Source organism: Ambystoma mexicanum, chromosome 4p (genome assembly GCF_040938575.1).
Source record: "Ambystoma mexicanum isolate Mex_15411 chromosome 4p, UKY_AmexF1_1, whole genome shotgun sequence".
NCBI lineage: Eukaryota > Metazoa > Chordata > Amphibia > Caudata > Ambystomatidae > Ambystoma > Ambystoma mexicanum.
In genome coordinates, this window is record NC_090927.1 from 917,546,203 (window position 1) to 917,566,334 (window position 20,132).

The following is a 20,132-nucleotide window of genomic DNA, read 5'->3' on the forward strand; positions in this document are numbered from 1 at the left end:
ACTAAAAGATGCCTCCGCACTTGAAAATTGCATATTGTTACTAGAATAGATATTTGAAGGTGTCATAATTGTCGAAAGTGTCCATCATCACACCAAGTTCAAAGAAACCCAATAAAGGGGGGTGTTAAATATGTCATAGCTGATCGTATGATATGCATTTTGTATATATGTAACAGATGTACCTAATTCACTCTCTTGCGTCCCTCCTCCAAACCGGGCTCCATTACCGGGTTCCTGCAATGGGGACTTACCGGGTCATTGCGACATAGGAGGAGCCAGCAATTCCTCCTTGCAGGAACCATTCCCCATTCCCATTTGAGCCTCCATAGGGCTCAATGGGAATGGGGAGGGAGGTAATAACGGGCACATTACAAGTAGCCCGTTATTACCTCCCTCTTCCCCTTGCGGGACCCGGAAAAGACATCTGGTTTTACCAGACGTCTGATCCGGGTCCCGCAAAGGGAACCTCGTAATCGGCGCTCCCGTAACGAAGGGGGCCGGTCCCGTACCGCCCCCTTCATTATGGGAGCGCCAGGGTTATAATGAGGCCCCTAGTGTTTTTAAGCACGCAGGAACATTGAAATTGCACAGTACTGCATATGCAAAGTGATTTTGTTCATAGACCAGTGTTGATTATTCTTTAAATTGAAATCCGCGTAAATTTAACTATTGTGATTTGTCTTCTCCAAACCCACCTCTGTGATTTATTTATGTAAAAGAAGTTTGATTGTGAGCCACAAAGGAGGTGGTGTGTGTAGTTTTAGTGCAATCTATATTACCTATCACTCAAATAAATATGAATATATTTTCTGTACACCGGCCTGGGTCTTGGCTCATTGGTGGCAGAGGGGGAGGAATCCAACGAGCATGATATGAATCTGAATTAGGGCTGAACAAAGAATCAGTTAAACAGTTTTTTGAGTGAAACCTTGATTGGGGAGGGAATGAACTTCCTGTGTTTAGGGTGGCCTCTCAATAAACTCTTAGCTAATTAATGACCAGTATTTCTATACCCTGATCTAGATTACTCTTTCTTTGTGGACACTGATGCTTTTGAAGCAATGCATAACCAGCAGCTCATCGAAACAGGGCAATTGGATCCAGTGACTTTTCACTCCTGGAAATAAAGTCATGCAGAAAGAAACTATAATATAGCCGAAGAATATTGGCTTTTTTCCCCACGTTACATTCACAGGGATGTAGCCACTCAGCCACTCCACTGCTGCTGTGTAAGAGGGAAACAGTTCTACATCTGAGACTGATCTACAGGGAAGATCCCTGCTTCCATCAAACCTGACAGGACCCCTGCTTGAAAAAAGAATTAAAAGGGCTTCTTGAATTGCTTGCAGATGAAATCGTAAGTGTGTGATGTCGTAAGTTGCAAGAGTAAATATAAGGTAAACAGTGGTCCCAAAATAGAGATCACCTTGTTGACAATAATCAGGAGCATACCCAGAGATTATATGGCTGCACAGGGTCTATTATCAGACCAATGGAGAGATCCCTTTCTATGCCTTAGTATCAAGAAATGCTTCATGACATACATCACGTCAATGGCCTAGACGAATGTATTGGTTTAGAATCCTTTTGCCTTGCAGAGTAGAAACACCCTATCTGCTACAATAAACAAACAACAAAAGGGTTCTTTACATCATTACGGAATGAATCAAGCAAACAATTGACCATTGTGCTTAACTAGTTTTGAGGAATTAAAATGATTTTAATCTGGTCTAGTCAAAAACAAATAAATGGATGAGTCACAAAACAATGAGACAATGTGAAGAATATCAAATTAAGACACACATTTGTCAATAAGGAGTGAATGAAACATGTAGATAACAAACTGCACAAGCATATGAATTGAACTGTTCCAAAATATACACAGAACTGAATAATACCAAAAGACCACCTAGACACAGAAAAGCCAACGAAGTGCCACCGTCACCAACCGCATGACATGGAAAACATATAAGTCGGTATTGGTGTAAGTAATAAATGAGCAACCAGTTTTAAGTGCAGTAAGAACTGGGCTCTACGACGCACTGGGCCGTACACCTAGGGCTCCACTTTCATGTCAATCCTGAACTTATACAAAGCATCAAAGGAATTTGACAAATGTGTAAAGTGGGGTAGACATTGCAACTCAATCTGCCACTATCCCTAGAAATTAATCAAATTGAAGAAATTGACGAAGGCAAAAACAAGTCTTTGTTTGGTCTACTCGAGTTTCGAATGTGTTCGGCCTCAGTGATGTGCGGGCCAAGCCTTCATCAGGGCGAATAACAATCTTGGCAGGGTGGTAATAGTTGGACTCTCTAAAAACGATAATGAGCGAAACGAGTTGTGTGCATTTGAGAAATTCTAATTCACAATTTTCATATTTAGACACATCTTGTTCAAGTCTATATTTTTTCATAGACAAGACCCCTACTTCCCATCTGAGACCTATTTACACTCCAAACTCATGTAGCTTACAGTGCTTAGAGTGCTTACTTGTGGCCGCAAAAGCAATGCAGGGTGGCATTAGTAACAATTTTGGGCTTAATGCATTCACAGACTATACTAGCGTTAGCATAAAGAATGAAACTGCAGCACCGGTAGGCAAATGTGTTGCTGCCTGCTTTTACCTTGCTGTGGTGCTGCCGATGCTCACGATTGGTTTCTGTCCAGTTTGGTGTCAGCCCGGAAGCTGACAAATAAATCAAAGTGAATGGACTCACTATGGCACAGGGATCCCGTCATGGCATGGTGAAGTCATATGAGCCTGTAGGTCACCCGTTATCTGTGTAGTCAGCAGCAGCCATACTGCGATGATATAGTGGCACTGTAGTTGCCGAAAGGTATAGTTGAAAAGGTTGATAAGGAAAAAGTCTTGTCATTGACCTAAAACTCCAAGAGTCATAGTTGGTGTAATCAATATTGCTCACAGCAGGCTTAACCAGTCTTTGCTGCTGGTTTGCCAAATCTGCACCATCTGTGCAGATGGGTGGCATGATATCATAGTTATTAGCTATTACCAAATATGACTAATGTAACTTTACTGTCAAGGAAGTGGAACCCTGTGTTTTAAACTGACTTTGCAAATCTACTCCACCAGTGTTGGTGGACAGCGGGGTGCCAAAATTCTTTTAAATGGAATTTCCATGATATTTCAAAGTATCTGGGGTTGGCAATACCAGATGTTGGATGGATTGTGTGTAGTAATCGCCACAATCAAGACTGCTCAATTATTGCAGCAGGGTGGCCCAATGAATCGCCTCATTAAGGCTTGTCTCAAAAGTCTTGAGTCTCAAGATCTATCATTGCTCAAGTTTAAACAATCGAGTCATGGTACTGAAATTCCTTAAATCTGGCGTAACTTGATCTATGACCATCCATTTCAGATCTCGATCACAATGCCCGTGGTCAATATATTGTTGTACCTATGAGGCCTGTGAGGCATTTGGTATCCTTGACCTATGTTCACTGATGCATGTTGCAACTTTTTTAGTGGTCATTCCTATATAAAGTTCATCACAAGGGCTTTGGATCATGTGAACCATGTTGGTGGAGTTGGTATGTTGCTTGAATGTCCAGTTGATATTATGATAGTTCAGAGTTGTCAGTAAGACTAAATTCATATGCGTTATAATTACCGCACGGGAAATGTCCTATGACGGGTTGAATATGTAACCCCCACAGGTTGGTGAGGGTTACATGCCTTGAGTAGGATGTTGAAAATGCAATTGCACTAATTTTCTGGAATGCTGGGTCTTCTCTTGAGCGCAAAAAGAGGCAGTTGGGTCGTGCAGCATGTGGTTCAATGCTTCCCACTGTTTCTTGATGGTTTTCTTAATCATAGTCATGTGATTTGTAAAGGTGGTCATGCACACCAGTCAGTCAGTGTTGTTGGGCTTGGGTGCAGGCAATAGGAGTCTGTCCCTGTCAGTATAATAGGTCTGCCTAGCAGCATGTTTGAGAAGCTTGGATGGATAGCCTCTGTCAGATAGCCAAACAATGAGCATGTTAGCATGCTGTGTATAGTCCTCTTTGTAGGAACAGTTTTTGCAAAGCCGCAGGAACTGACTAGAAGGAAGGTTCTCTCTCATGGGTCTCAGATGCTGACTGATGAACAGTAATAAGATATTACGATCAGTAGGATTTTGAAATACGGTGGTATATATTCGCCAGTTGGTATGTCTGATCTGTAGGTCCAAGAAAGGTAATTCTGTTTGAGAAGACTGGTGTGTGAATTGTAGATTCACATTGATGCCATTTAGCAGGTTTAAAAGGTGTTTAAATGGTCCCTGGAGTTGTGCCACATGAAAGAAATGTAATGTATGTATCAGTGCCAATGTTTGATGTTGTCAGAAAATTGAGTATTGGAGTAAATGTGTGTGTCCTCAAACTGTGCTATATATAAATTTGGTAGGTTCGCGGCGAAAGCTGCCCCCATCACCATGCCCTTTTTCTGCATGTATATGTCTGCACCGAATACAAAGAAGTTTTCACACAGCATAATGGGTATCAGATCAATGAGAAAACGTAATGAAACTAATGGTCAGGGCGACATTTCAGATTGGATTCATGGCTTTGCTTTGGGGGATATTGGTGCATAAGGATGTAATGTCACAAGTTACCAGTAGTTTGGGGGACTCTTCAAAATGCAGACCTTCCAAGAAGTGAATGTCAGAGATGGTGTCTTGGAGATAAGATCTCGATTTTTGTACAATTGGTTGCAAGAAACTATCCAGATATTTGCCTCCCGGATCCAGAATTGATCCACACAGGGAAACAATAGGGCATCCTGGTGGTTAAGTGTGATTTTTGTGTATTTTCAGTAGGCATATTTAGCCGGGACTCGAGCAACCCTAGGTATGAGAAACATTGCTTCTTTGGTGGTTAAGAAACCATTGTTGCAACCGTCAGTGTATAGCTATTGTAAGTGTGTCATCATAGAGCCTGTAGTCTCTGTGCTTATGCAAGTATAATAGTCTAGGTTAGAGATTAAAGTCATGACCATACGTTCATATTTAGCAACGTCCATCACAACGATTACACAACCTTTGTCAGCAGTTTTTATTATAATGGAATCGTTATTTTGCAATTCCTTAAGTGCTGCAAACCCGCCGGGAGACATATTTCTGCTCCCGTGCTCCCAGGTTTCAAAGGGTGTCTCAAACAGGTCCCTACGTACCAGGTTTTCAAATGCTATGACTTCTGGGGGGGATCAGAATCTGCAGGAGCAAATGTACTGGGAGGTCTAAACCTTGTACGGGCCACTTCGTGCAAGTCTGGCTTATCCTTGAAGAAGGCTGCTTATCAAACCCGCCTCAGAAAACCACGTATTTCCATCTCCATGATGTCCCTCAGTAGCCTGTGTGATGGTACAAAACTGAGTCATCTGGCAAGGATCTCCAGTTGATCTTTAGACAGTATGAGTGAGGATAAATTAAAGAGAGGTATGGTTTTCTTGGATAATTGCACTACTTGCTGTTGAGTGTTCTCTGTGTGTCCTACATCTGAGTGTTCCTCTGCCCTAAGACAGATGTCTGCCGCCCCCGCAGCTGACCTCACACTAAAAAGGCATGCTTTGTGTTTCAGACTGGTTTTGAGGGTTGGCACTTGTTTGCTCCTCTTTCGGTGAGCTAGAGGTATCAGAAAATGTAACCCACCTCTGTCTCGGGTTTGTCTGAGGTCTGAAGAATTGTTCACAGTTTTAAATTGGAGGACTGTGGTGAGGCAGTAAATAAGGGTATACTCTCTCTTTTGAAAAAGTGTTTATGTCCCTCTTGAGTTTGGTCAGTTTTTTATTGAGGTTAAAGTTTTTGAAGTTTTCAACTTCTTTATTAATGACTGCAAGCTTGACCACAGCATCCATGACCAGTGTTCTGCCAGCAAATACACGAGTACATAGTTTACCCTATCTGCTGAGCTGGCTTCTTCCTGCTGTTAAAGCTCTGACAGATTTGCTTGAGTAAAAGTTGGGATGAGGACTGGAAAGTTGCAATGTTTTCTTTGAGGTACAATTTCTACTCAAGACCAGCAATACGGTTTAAATAGATTACACCTTCCAGTCAATACAATTTTCAAATGATGCATTATGGGATCATGCCTGCTTCCTGTGAAAGTATTGTTTCTCTTTGTACTGCTCCTTGATTTGGGTACATTTGTTTAAATGCAAATTGATATCCAAGTTACTGACTTCCGTGTCTTTATCTTATGATGTGCCCCAGGAAAGGATTTTTTGGCCAAAATCTCACAGGAAGTCCCAATCTGATTTTTGAGTTTGGGCAGCCACCAAAATTTCACCAACACATTTGCTACAGAGAAGAGAGAAATGTGTGCCAGAAAACTTACACACACACCCAACCTCCATTACACTTCCCACAGAGATAAAAGGCAGAGCACAAGAGCACACTTTGAGCAAGGCAAAGCACACGAGGAACAACAGTTCCAAGATGGCAGTTTAACAAGAGAAGAAAGACAGCAAAACAAAAGGGGCTCGCAAGGAGGGAAGTTCCCTTGACCTTTTCGACAAGGAACTGTTACTTTCATGAAGCCTCAAGAATAGAAAACGTAAAACCAGGAAACCCGGCTGAAGAATCCTGCATTGTGTGTCGGAGGTACCCGGGGCCCTTCTACGTCAATAATCAAGGCGGGAAGAAGCACCAGCTGCTGTGGTACTGTCCTTGGATCCAAGAACAAAGCAGCGCCAGTGAAATCGACACAGCCAGTGTTGTTGGGGAGACCAATACAAGACTGGTCTGTGTTGAAGCCAAGGTTGCAAGCAGCAACATTTTATGGCGAGCGCTGGAACGAACATTGTCAAAACGCGTTTGATAAAGGACGCAAGTAATGTTGAACTACTGATGAGTGATTGAACTTTTAAAGCAAGGTACACTACCCTTGACAGAGTGGTCCGATGCTGCGTGGGTGCTTAGTCGAAAGTCTCTTTAAGGTATGCAGCTGAGAATTGGTAAAGCAAAAGTGAGAAAGAGAGCATATCACGAAAAGAGCGAGTAATTGTGAATCGAAGTGGTCCTGCGACTAGTTGAGCGAAAACCCAAGCACAGTCGAAGTGGGTCTGAGCCCAGCGGAGGGAGACCTGGAGTGAAGCGAAAATCACCCGAGAAGGTTTTGTGTTAAAGTGGGTCTGAGCCCCGCATAGGGGAGGAGTGAAAATCACCTGAGACGGTTTTGTGTTAAAGTGTGTCTGAGCCCGACGGAGGGGGACCCGGGTCGAAGCGAAAAACCCCAGAGAGTTTGAACATGTGGAATCCTAAAGGAAGGAACTTTGATGTTTGTCATGTTGCATTAGGCCCTCTGAAATAAGAGACTTTGAATGGCAAAGAGACTTTGGTACAGAAGACCACAATGTGGAAGTTTTGAACTGCATTCTTGTGCTAGGGAAGCCAGAGATTGTGCTTTGCTTGGGTGTGCCACCTTGCCCCGTGCTAAAATTGTGTGGAAGAGAAGCCAATGCCTTGAATATCCTGACATATCATTTCTTGGACACTTTTCTTTTGCATAACATTGTTTACCACACTATTTGTATTTAGAAGTAAGGATTGGCAATATGTTTATTAGTAGAGGCCTTTTTTATTTTGACAGACTCGACTAGGACTGCGTTATTATTATTTGATGGTCGTAGCTTGCTCCTATCTTTAGATTTAGGACTAGATAGCCGTTTTTCAAAGCCAATTGAAGTTCAATTAAAAACCCTTGAACTGTGGTCACTTGTGTCTGTCTTACTCTTTGATACCATGCCTTCCTTACACAATGCAGTGAGAAGGCCCACTATTAGGAGATAATTGATAATCACCATGCACACCTGTTTCACATTTGTATTTTTGAATATAGAAAAATACAATTCTGAGTAATTAATTTGAAAGTAGTATACTCTTTGAGGTGCAGGGGAGAAGTGCTCAGCCTTGGTATCTAGGCTGGGAAATATACATAGGGAAATGGTTTCCTGATTGAGGAAACCCGCGTCCCCTGCACTCTATCAACAAGGGCCGTGGCCCGTATGTTATTTTTTAGGGTACAAGTAGTAAGTAACCTTATTCATTTTCACAATAATTAGTTGTCTATTTCAGTAATTTTGTTTGCGGTCATAACAAAGCAAACAAAATTACTGAAATAGACAACTAATTATTGTGAAAATAAATAAGGTTACTACTTGTACCCTAAAAAATAACATACGGGCCATGGCCCTTGTTGATAGTGTGCAGGGGACGCGGGATTCCTCAATCAGGAAACCATTTTCCCTAAGGCCCACTATTAGCACAAACGTGTCATGTATTTTTAAGAGAAATCATGTCAGGAAGAGTGTTATGGGTACTGTGAGGAAACAACACTATCAAACTGATAATGATGTTCATAATCACCATAATCCTGTTCATAATTTGCAATACATTGGACATGTGGAATGATGGGCTGTGAGGCAACAAATGATGATTAGCGAAATGCGCATTTCAGCATTATTGATTTCCCAGATCGTTATTTTGATGGCATTTCACTTTACCTGTGATTGCAGGCTGTGCACGTCCAAATGTGGGCTGCAGACAATCAAAATCAGGGCACCGCAGAACAAACCAATCAATATAGCTGATAATATTGAATTTGTTCAAGACGCAAAACAACAGCGTAGCATCAGATAAACAAGGAGGGAGAGGAAATCGTGAAAAGGTAGGAACATTCTGAGGAGACTTTGATGGTTGGCAAAGAATCAAAAGACGTGAAATTGTAATCTTACAAAAATGCACAAAATGTAGTAAAGTGATTATTAGAAACATTATCAACTGTATAGGTAATTTGGAATTTCCAAAATACAAAAGGGCTTGCTTCACAAACAATTTCATTTATGGGTACAAAGTGCAGTAGGGTACATTTCAAAAGTTAAACTTGTTCCTTGCGGATTTCCTGTGTCCCAAATCTGGCTTATGCCAGGTGGGAACAGGGGGAAAAGTGCTACAGGAGCTAATTTCTCTCTTCTTTTATTCGTGTTGAAACGAATTTGTATTGCCCATCCCTTGCCAATACATCAATTCTGTGGGTTAGGTGTGTCTGGAGTTACACACCCCCTCCTGTTAAGTCGCAGATACCCAGCCATTTTACACCCCCTCCTGTTAAGTCGCATATACTCAGCCATTTTTTCAACTTGCCTTTTTTACTGTCTTGTGAATCAAGGGCAATTTCCACCCCTAGTGATGTGAGTATTTTTCTGCCTGCAAATAAGTCTGTGACCACAGGAAAACGCTTTGGGAATCGTGTCGTGTCTGGCGCAGACACAGTTAAGTTGGCGTGACGAGAAGCCTCGTCATGCCGGACAGAGCCATGGTACTTGCACGAGCGTGCGCATGCGCATGGGTGATTTGCTGCGGTCCCGCCAGAAAGAAAAGTTAAGATTAAAGAAAGCATTAGGTTCTCTTGACTCCATGTCCCTCATTTCGGTGCTGCAGTGCGCATTGGCATAAGAGGGTGCTTGAGGCTCCGAACTGCATGGGGATATGAAAAATCTTTCCAAAGTTTTCTTTTAATCTGTCACAGAGGGTAGAATGGAACCTTATTGTTGCTTGGGGCTTGTCATATACCTGAATGGGGAGCACAAAGAGGCAATACTATAGCAGTGGTATAACAGAACTTTATTTACTAACACAGCAAGGAAAATCAGAATGAAAAGGAGAAACATAACACAGAAATTAAGTCTATATAGGTCGGCTTGGTAAAGCGTCACCTACAAACCCAGCCTGGGAAAGTTGCAGGTTTATAGGGGTTTCCAAACCCTCTTTCCTTCAGTCTCAATTCAGGCTTTAGAGTTTCCTGTACCGTTCCTTTTACCAAAAGTTGGATGTGGATTTTAAAGCGTTCCCAAATTGTGTATCAGTTCACATCTCCGCTGAGGCTTCAGTAGGGGCCTCTCTGGCAAGTAGTAGCTTCTCCACATTTTCTAGCTGGAGAGACAATCCTTAGCCTTTGCTCTCCTTCCCAGCTTCAGTAGACAGACCGTGGTTAGCTTTCCCACTTAGGATGCTGATGTAGCCATCCCAGTACCTCTCTACTCCACTTCTGCTCTCCCTCCTCCCCGTCACGTCACAAACGTGTTCCTCCTCACGCCTCTAGCACATGCCTTGGGCCAGCTAGGCCCTTTAGTGCTTTCCTGACCTGTCTACCTAATCACCTCCTCACATTCTTTAATTACCTCAGCTGACTTTCCAACCACCTCCTGATATTCTCCCACCACCTCTTTATTTTCTCCAACCTCCTCTGGATGTTCTCCAACCTCCTCATTACATCCTCCAACCAAATCCTTCACCAACTCATCTTCAACCTCCTGTCCGAATTCTCCTAACCAACCATTGTAATGCTCCCCAACTCACTCCAACCACCTGCCAAAGGCTCCTCCAAGCTCCCAAACCATGATAGTAGGCTTTTATAAGGCTGTGGCCCCATCTTCCATTCGCTCTCTGGTGAAAGGGAACTCAAGTGTGTTAGCTGGGAAGGGGATTGGCTCTTGGGCGCTTCTTCTGGGAATGGCTCATCGTCGTGAGGTGGGACTTTGGATTAGTTCCGCCCTTCCATTGGGCTTTCTTTTCTCTGTCTGCTGCACCCTGGCCCTGCCTACCAACCTCTCTATGGTGAAATAGGACACTAAGGGCTCTATCACAAGTTGGGCGGGATCCTGGCAGTAATTGCGCTGGGATACCACCCAACACTATTAGCGTTACCGCAACTCGATCGATCCTGAGTTGCAGTCGGGAGGTAAATCCCCATTCCCATGGTGGTTTCTTTGCGCTATTAGCCCTGGCACCATTAATGCTGCACTAATAGCACTAAAAACAGGCGGACAGGATACATTTTTACCTCCAACAAAAAGCTGGAGGTAAAATTCCCACTTCCCGCCCAACTCAAGATTGGGCGGAGTGGTAAATGTCTTACCTCAGGCGGCTGGTTTAGGGATTTTCTTTTGGGCATGGCCCCTGAGCATAGCTTCCAGTTCTGTTATGAGATTGTGACTAGCTAGTCCCTCCGCTTGGGAGGTCCCGTCTCTGGTGGTCATGCTATGTTGCCACCCCTGCAGTGCACTCCCTCATTCTATCTGTTCCTAACTGTATAATATTGGAGGGCTTATGGGATTTCTGGCTGAATGCATGCTGAGATTCCCATCCTAAGGCAGTGAGGTATGAAGGGTGTTTGCTCACTTCTGGGACCAGTCCTTTTACACTATGACACCTCCCCTCCCCTCTAAGGTTTGAATATTATGTGAAGCACAATTAAATCTTTCGGGAAGAAACTCAACCGAACATGTGATACACTTGCATTTATTTGATAACAAGAAAATTATATAACTGAGCAGTATTTTAGCAGAATGGGATAGAATACAAGTCACGAATCACAAAGACTTTGAACACAAACCGGTCTTATGTTCCTTGAAACCGTGGATGTTGGCACAAGATTTGTCACATCAAGGACCCAAGCCACCCTCACCCCTGGTGCCTGTGCTCTGCGGCACTGGCCTTGCCCCTCTCTGGAACAAGCACAAAGGTGGGATATGACTACTAGGGTCCCCTGCCCCGGAGTGGTTGCTGATTGCGGGCACTTCGCAGTGTGCACTCAGCAGAAGCCCATCGGACGAGTCCCTCACGAATAATGTGGGTATGCATTCTTATTGGGCAGTCCTGTCAATCAGAGTGACACAATCTGCTAGAAGCTTCGTGGTAAAAACAAAACATGTTTTTGATGGAAAAATCCACTTCTGCTGGGTGCTCTTCACACCTCACGCATCTATGGCTGGGAAGAGTTCCTTAGTAATGCAGTTTTATCTGTACCTGCCAAGGTTGGGCCTTCAGCTCTCTTTTCCCGTGCAACCCGCTGTGTGTGTACAGTGAAGCCTCTTGAGAAAGTGGAAGCTAAATACTAGTATTGCAGTTAATCCTCTGTAAGCAACTTCATGAGGGCTCACGTTTAATATAGCTCACTGTGCTAGGTGTCTAAGCGCTGCTAAAGCATTACTAAGCATCTATAAAGCTATGATTATCAGCATTTAGTACACTCTTCGAATAAGCTATCAGTCTTAGATGCTAATACAGCAAGATATAGGCCTAATATACAATAGGGTTATCTCAGTGGGTGTATGCACCTACACATTCTTTTCTCTTTAAACTACATCCCACCCCTTTTCGAAGTGTGGGCGAAAATGCTGGATTAATTCCATGACTTTGAAGCATATATGGTATGTTGTAGGCCTATCAAACACTTCTCCAGTTCAGCCATTTTATTGTAAAGGTAGTCATCCTGCACAAAAACCCAATGAATCTTATGGCAATTAATATTAGGGCTACAATCAGCCACCACAAGTGTTGTAGCATTACATTTAACAGCTTTGTGGAAGTGGGAGACCAGCCAGTAAATATGTTCCACCAGTGATGAGCAATGACTGATTGCAAATGGTCAGCTGTTTTTATTAGCTAGTTTTCATCTATTGTCATTTTACATTTTGCAGTGATAACTGAGGTAGCTAAAGCCCTAAAAGCTTTCCAAGAGGTTTGAGAAACTGTCTTATAGCTTGAAGCCGTGAGGTAATTATTCCATAAGGTAGAGTCCAGTTAAGCATATGAGTGAGCTCTGCATGAAAGGTGGTATGAGACCACCGGATCAAAGAGTAAAAAGTGTGGGTAGTGATATCTAAGAAAGTCACAACCTGATATACACATAATACCTGAGGATTACCCTGTAACTTATAAATGTTAATAATCAATGTATGCTTAGTAACAATGCTGGGCTCATGCTGGTCGATTTGAAAAATGTCAGTTCCGTAAATGTGGTACTGCATCCAGGTGCACTCACCCACTATGGGATGCATGCATGGGTCTGGGATCCTTCCAGTCTGAGGACACACCCACCCCCTGATATGAGGGCACACACATGTGACTATGGGTTGTGTAATTCTGACTGTCCAGCCACTCCCCTCATATTTGTGGAACCCACCACAAACCGTTTATTTTCATGGGCAAAATTACAAAAGGGCACCGTATTTCTAAAGCATAAGCAGTTCTAATAATTTGCATCAATGCTTGGTAACTATTGTTTAGACAATCAAAAGCAAGGGGTTTTGCCATTTTGTCTGCAGGTAAATGCAACTCTGTGTGCCAGAGTGTTGGGGACAGTCTTCCTCATTCAGACTGAAGGCCAACACCTGTTGATTTAACAGGGTTTGCCACAAAATGCATCTCGTGTCCGTGGCAGTTTTATTTACCTGCCCTAAGGCTGAAAAGATGTCCTCATAACTAAAGTTCTGCCACCACCAATTGTTGCCTATACTCTTGGCAGCATTTTTCAAACAAGATTTAATAATGGGCTCCACTGCGCCAGCAGTTATATCGCAGCACTAGCATCAGAATCCATAGCAGATAATATATTGTGCACTATCTCTATATAAAACATATTTAATGCTCCCGTTCCCACCCTCGCTGCCCCCACAATTAGTTTATCAAGTGCCCTAGCCACGCGCAACTTAGCAATTGACCACAAATATTGACTCCATTTGTAGCAGATTGGTTGAAACAGCAAAACATTGCTTTTGATAAAACTATTGCTAATTGCACTTCGCTAATGATCGAAGCATGCATAACATTTCTGCAATTCAAATGCTGCCTCACTACTGGGAAGTCTAGCATGCATAATGTTTCAGTTTTCAGTGACTTAAAGGACACCATTCGCCAAGTGGCATAGCCCCCGTATGCAATACGGGCTTAAGACACAAATATCATACTACCATCCAGTAGTGTTTTTTTCTCTGCCCAGTCATACTTATCACATTTAGTCAAGCTATAGTCTACAAAGACTTGGTGGTCACAGTCTCCATAATCCTTTGGATAAAAGAAACATAAAACATCAAACAAATTGTTGGAACCATTCACAGAAACATTTGGGTCCAAAATCTCGTAAACGCTTGAAATGTGTGTCAATGACAAAAGGTGTCCTACAGTATGCCAAGTCAGCACCCTAGCAGTTCCAAATGGATATTGATCTTTGGTGCTTTTCTCACAAGTTGCAGTACGATTCTTGTCATCACTCAACTGGAGCTTTGGATGTGCTGCATGCGATTAACAGAGTCTATGGTGCGTCCTGCATCAACCCGTTTTTACAGAGAATGCATCTGCTTCGCTGGCCAGGAGCACCCACAGCAAGATTGCACATATCCCCATCATTTAACATTACATTCTTGGTGTTAGCCTAGTAGCAGGGATATAAGCAGGAATTTCAGAATTTTGCAACTGTACTACAGAAGTACTTCCCACTTCTTTAGTTAACACCTCTCCAGCTTCAGGATTTTTTATTGGGATGATGAACCCACACCTTTTTTAAAGTGCTACAAAAACCACCTTCACCTGTCTGCGTGGTGTCAGGGGCTTGTTTACTTTCAATCATCTGGAGAACAACTGCCTGCTCACAAATCAATTGTGCAATGCGGTCATATTTAGTTATTGGTACCTCAGATGGACCAGTGTCGTGCAAGAGCACAGAAGTAGTTTCCCGGTAATCAGGGTCAATCACACCTCCCAGTACATCAATACCTTTCTTCGCCAGGCTGGATCGTGCAGCAATGCGTCCATCGGTGCCAACTGGCAACTTGATTCCATTGCCCAGCAATATCAATTTGGTGTGTCCTACTGGTATTGCATCATCTTCAAAGGCAGAAAGATCTAGTCCAGAACTGCCTGCGGTGGCTTGTACAGGCAGCTTTGCTTCTTTTTCAGTTTTCATACAATAAGTGTTTTTGTTGCTTCTAGCTTTTCACTTGTCAGTCTCACAAAGGGTGTCTGTTTGTTTACCAAAGGATGATTATTAAGTTCAAACAAGGCTTGTGCTAAATGCTTGGACCACCCCTTGAGAGTGTGAGTCTGAGTGAGCTTCCTTGTTTGTTGTTTCAGTAAGCGATTCATTCTTTCAAAAAGTCCTAAAGCTTCTGGATAATGGCTTATGTACAGTGTCCATTATACGCCTTGCTCCAAAGTCCAGTTTTGCACATTGTGTCCTGCAAAACGGTTACCTTGGTCAGATTGGATTTCATCTGGAACGCCATGTTGATCTGCATGAGCGGCAGGATGAGCCAAGATCAGTCCTGAATATGTGTCTACAATTGGCAACAAATAATGTTTTCTATTTCCATGTGGCAAAGGTCCAATATAATCAACTTTTCAAATGCTGGCTGCTTTTCACCTCTTTTCAGAGTACCTTGAGGTTTTCTTTCCAGTGGATAGCGCTTTACTTCACAGCATATGGGGCACTGTGATGCAGCTTGCTTGGTATTGTCCATTATGATCTGCAGTTGTCTCTTCTTAGCCCATTCATAGGTTCCCAGTTGCCCAAAATGTCCCTTTGTTTGATGAGCCCAGCCTGCCATTGCTTGTAGCACTTTGTTTTCTTCAGGACTTGTCACTGGGCGAATCTTTGCCATTTTATCAGCGTCATTATTAAACAGTGCAGCTAGTGAGGTGTCAGAAGGTATGTGTGCACCTACATGCACAATGTAGATCTTGCTCTTTTAACCTGTGTGCCACATTTCTTCACAGATTTCTGGCCCTCCCCATATTGGAGTGTTCTTTATCTTCCACTCGCCTTGCCGCCATGCCAGCACCCATGAGTTAGGCCTTGATACGTAGCCCAACTGTCTGTGTATATTCATGCAGTCTCTGTGTCTTTCACCTGTTCAATCACGGCGCCCACCGCTTGCAGCTGAGCATACTGGCTTGAACCCCCTACTCCTTCTCTCATTAACAGTGGCTCTCGATGGGCTTGAAATGCAACTGCTTGCCAGTGTCTCTGTCCTTTTTCATACTTTGCAGTGCCAACCGAAAATCAGGCAGAATTCTGTGCTTCTTCTGACAATGTAGCTGGTGCGACTTTGAAGGGAGATTCTGGCAGGGCAGCACGGACACTCGGGTTAGGCATTTCTTCCAGATGCACCGCTTCCAGCATCTGTTCCTGCCACTTAGAGACCCCCGTATGGCCAGCCTTCGTGCATTGCTGCAGATACCACTTCCATTTGATTGACATAAGTGGCATCTTGCACTCTGCCACTCTTTCCTCCCACAGCTGCTTAACGCACCCACCACATGATTGGAATTTGAGTGCAAATTATCACTGGGTGCTCCCCTGTAATGCGTTCAGTTTCAACTAGAGCCCAATACAATGCAGCAATTTGCTTCTCAAGCGGAGTATATCTTGTCATAGTGTCTGTGAGTTTCCTCGTCCAGAATCCTTGAAGCACTCTTATTTGTCCCTGCATTTGCCACAAACTCCCAGCAACAACATCACTGTAGACAAGAACTTCCAATTCGAAAAGGATCACTGTGTGTCATGGGACCCAGCGTGAGGCAATTCTGCAAAGCGTCTTTAGCCTGTTGAAAAGCAGTCTGCTTGTCAATGCCCTATTCAAAGTCATATTTCTTCCTGGTAACTTTGTAGATTGGTTTTAAAATCATACTCAGATGAGGTATGTGATGTCTCCAAAATCCTATTAACCCAATGAATCTTTGCACTTCTTTGTACCATTTCAATCACAAGCTCAGGATTTTTCTTTACTGAGCCAGACCATATTGGACCCAAAAACCTCACTTCCTGAGCGGGCCCCTGTGCTTTCTTGGAATTAATAGCCCACCCTCATTTCTGCATGTGTGTGATAGCTTTTGAGCAGCATTTTCAACATGAATTCTCTCACTGCTTGTTAGCACAATGTCATCAATATAGTGCGCTACATGCAAATCATTCAGCTGCACCATTTCTAAGTCTCTAGCAATCAATCCATGACACAGAGTAGGACTGTGCAAGTATCCGTGGGGCAATTTAGTGAATGTAAATTGTCTTCCCATCAAGTTACAACACATTCATCCTGTGATTCAGCATCAATGCCAATTGAGAAAAATGCATTGGCTAAGTCAATTACCACATGTCATTCACCCACTTCTTTAGTGAGTTTCTTAATCAAGGTAACAATGTTTGGCACAGCCACAGCCAAAGGTGACACCTTTTTGTTCAATGCGCAGAAATCAACAACCATCCTCCAAGTACCATCTGGTTTGTGCAATGGCCACATTGGCAAGTTAAATGGACTGATTGCTGGTCTGATTATGCCAGCTTTCACTAGTGACTCAATAGTTTCACCAATCTCTTTGTGCCCTCCTGGCAACCTGTACTGTTTCATGCACACTGGCTCTGCAGGAGGAGATAAATGCAACTGAGTCCATTTAGCATGCCCAGCCAAAACAGAGTTTACCACTTTTACATGGATTTTGCGGTTGCCCAAAACAATTTCACCTAAATCAAAAGTCACACTTTTTCCCAGCAGTCCATCCATCCCCAGTATGTATTCGGGTATGTCAGCAATCAAAACATTGACAATGAAAGACAAACCATTGCCAATTGCCATCTTTATGCAAAAGGTTTTTGCAATAGTTTCTGCCCCTCCCCCCCATATCTGTTAACCAGGACTCTGGGGCCAGATAACCTATTGGGATTGCCGTTTAGAATTTTCACTTCAGCTCCTGTGTCTAATAGAGCCAAAACTTGTTTCATTTTGGCATTTCAATGCACAAAGAGTGGCACAAACGGGCTCCTGTCTCCGGGACTAGTTCTCTTTATTAACTGCACCTTAGAGACACAGCCAGCCCTTCAATCAAAGATTGGATCAGGGACTTTCCATTTCCCCTTTGTCAAATCAGGAAAACATTTTGCCAGAACTTTGGGCTTTAACACATCTTCCTCAAGTGGTGCATTAGGGCTAGTCTTATCCTGCAACACCTTCTTCATACTTTTCCATTTGTCAAGCAACACATGTTGGTTTACCATCTATGTGTTCTTTTGGTATCCCAGCATTTAGCAAGTCAACCCACATTTGCTTCTGTGTTAGTCTAATGGTGACAGCTATATCTTTGGATTTTGCATTTTTGCCAGATCTTTTCTATGTATCTGCTCCCAAATCAACTAAGCGTGCAGCTTTTCTCTCATCTAACCCTTCTAATTGTCCAATTAACAGTACTACCTTGCCAATAGCTTTGCCCTGCGCTGGACCTAGCAATGATAGCAATGCCCCTTTCATATAGCCAGGAGCGTTTCACAATAATCACGCTTGCATGCCTGCTGTAAGCACTTCCATGTCAGGTCCTGCAAAATTTGAACTATGTATAGCACACTGTAATTCCTTCTCCCTAAGCCGATCTGTAGCTTTGGGTCATTAATTCCATGCATCCCATGTTTCCTCCATGTCCATGACTTGCATATAGCGTTGTTAAAGCAGTTTGTAGCCAATTAAACAAATGTGATCCTTGCTGTCGTACCGCTGCTCCCATAATCTGCCCCATCATTACATTGGTAGTAATTGAACCCATTTTCAACAACTCTTCTGGGGACAAGAATATTCCATTTGCTCCCGTGTCTCAGGCTCTAAGCATCCACTCGAAAATCAATTCACCTGCTCTCTGTCTGAATAACTTAGCAATGTCTAAAAGCTCTGTCTGAGTGTAATCTCTGCCAATTTGAGTATTCTGAATGTTACTGCCGCCAGCTTGACCTTTTGATTTATTTGTAATTAACGGCCGCGCTGGGTAAGCACATGTTTTCTGAGCACTCTCCTGCTCTTCTCCTTCAGATTCAGGTTCCACTAATCTCACCTCTAGTGGCTCATCCCAATTAAGTCTGTTCTGACTCACTATCGCTTACATCACCTGACCACACATTTGGATCCCACATATCTTTCTTAATTAGTGCTCGAATTCTTATCTTTGAAGGATTACTTTTTCTGTGCCTGCGTTTGTGTGTGGAAAGACGCATGGCTAAGGAAGCACACCTATCCTCCATTTGGTCAGCCCGTTTTACTGATGATTCAAGGGTCTCCCTCATAATAATTTGTTGCTCTTTCAGCAGGGATATCTCATCACTTAATTCTCAAATCTGTGCATCCTTAATAAGCTCTTTCTCATGCATCTTTTGTATCAATTGCAGGAACAACCAGTCCATATTGAATGCCACAATCTGCTCTTTCGTACTTTTCCAAGGCGGTAAACCAGACAAACATTCACTGATTACCGCCAGGGAAATATCATTCTCGAGCATGTCTCATGCCATCGGGGCAGAGTACCGATGCAAAATGTCTGCCACAGATGACCATGCATTTATTACTGGCCATCTGGGGATGTGGCAGAGAACAACACTTTCATTATTGTGCTTAACTTTCCCCTGTTTCTTCCAGAATGGCCTAGTGCTCACTAATCCTGCCTGCTACGCCAAAATGTTGTATGAAGGGTGTTTGTTCACTTCTGGGACCAGCCCTTTTACACCATGAGACCGTCCCCTCTAAGGTTCGACTATTATGCAAAGCACAATGAACTAATTCTGGAAGAAACTCAACCAAAAAATGTGATACACTTGCATTTATTTGATAACAAACTAATTATATAACTGAGCAGTATTTTAGCAGAATGGGATAGAATGTAAGTCATGAATCACAAATACTTTGAACACAAACAGGTCTTACGTTCCTAGAAATCGTGGCTGCTGGAATGAGATTTTTCACATCTAGGACCCAAGCCATCCTCACGCCTGTCACCTGTACTCTGCTGGACTGGCCTTGCCCTCTCTGGAACCAGCATGAAGGTGGGATATGACTACTAGGAACTCCTGTCCTGGAGTTGCTGCTGGTTCTGGGCGCTTCTGCTCTGTGCTCTTCACCACTCCTGCATCTATGTGTGGGAAGCGTTACTTAGGAATGTAGTTTTATCTGCGCCTGACAAGGTTGCGCTTTCAGCTCTGCTTAACCGTGCAACCTGGTGTCTGTGTACAGTCAAACCTCTTTCGAAAGTGGAAGCTAAACACCAGTATTACAGTGAACCCTCTGTAAGCAACATCATGAGGGCTCACGTTTGATATAGCTCACTGTGCTAAGTGTCTAAGCGCTTCTAAAGCATTAATAAGCCATCTATAAAGCTATAATTATCAGCATTTAGTACACACTTCGAATAAGCTATCAGTTTTAGCTGCTAATATAGCAAGATATAGGCCTAATATACAATATGGTTAGCTCACTGGGTTTATGCACCTACACATGCTTTTCTCTTTACACTACAGGCAGGCCCATCTCTTTCCCTCTATAG